Source organism: Bison bison, unplaced genomic scaffold, assembly GCF_000754665.1.
Source record: "Bison bison bison isolate TAMUID 2011002044 unplaced genomic scaffold, Bison_UMD1.0 scf7180017864529, whole genome shotgun sequence".
NCBI classification, from domain to species: domain Eukaryota; kingdom Metazoa; phylum Chordata; class Mammalia; order Artiodactyla; family Bovidae; genus Bison; species Bison bison.
The window spans coordinates 1616157-1616462 of NW_011495079.1; positions in this window are offsets into that span (position 1 = coordinate 1616157).

A 306-nucleotide genomic window follows, 5' to 3' on the forward strand; every position below is an offset into this window, starting at 1 on the left:
CTCAACTTGTGCTTTCCCTTCCAGTGTGCAGCCTGCTTTCTCCTTGCAGAAGCCTCCCAGCCACAAGTTGAGGGGCAGAGGCTGCCTCCTGGATTTGAGGCCTCAGCACTGCCAGGACCCGGAGTGGTCACCAGATCCAACTCCCTCATGCTGGCACCCTGCTCCAGCAGCCTCCAGACACCCCAGAATCTCCTGGTAGTGGTTTCAGAAAATGAGTGAGGGTCCTGTGAATGGTTGGTGGGCTGCTGCTGTTCCTCCCAAATCCTGGTTTTGAAGTAGGCTTTGCCCAGTGAACTGGAGACCTAT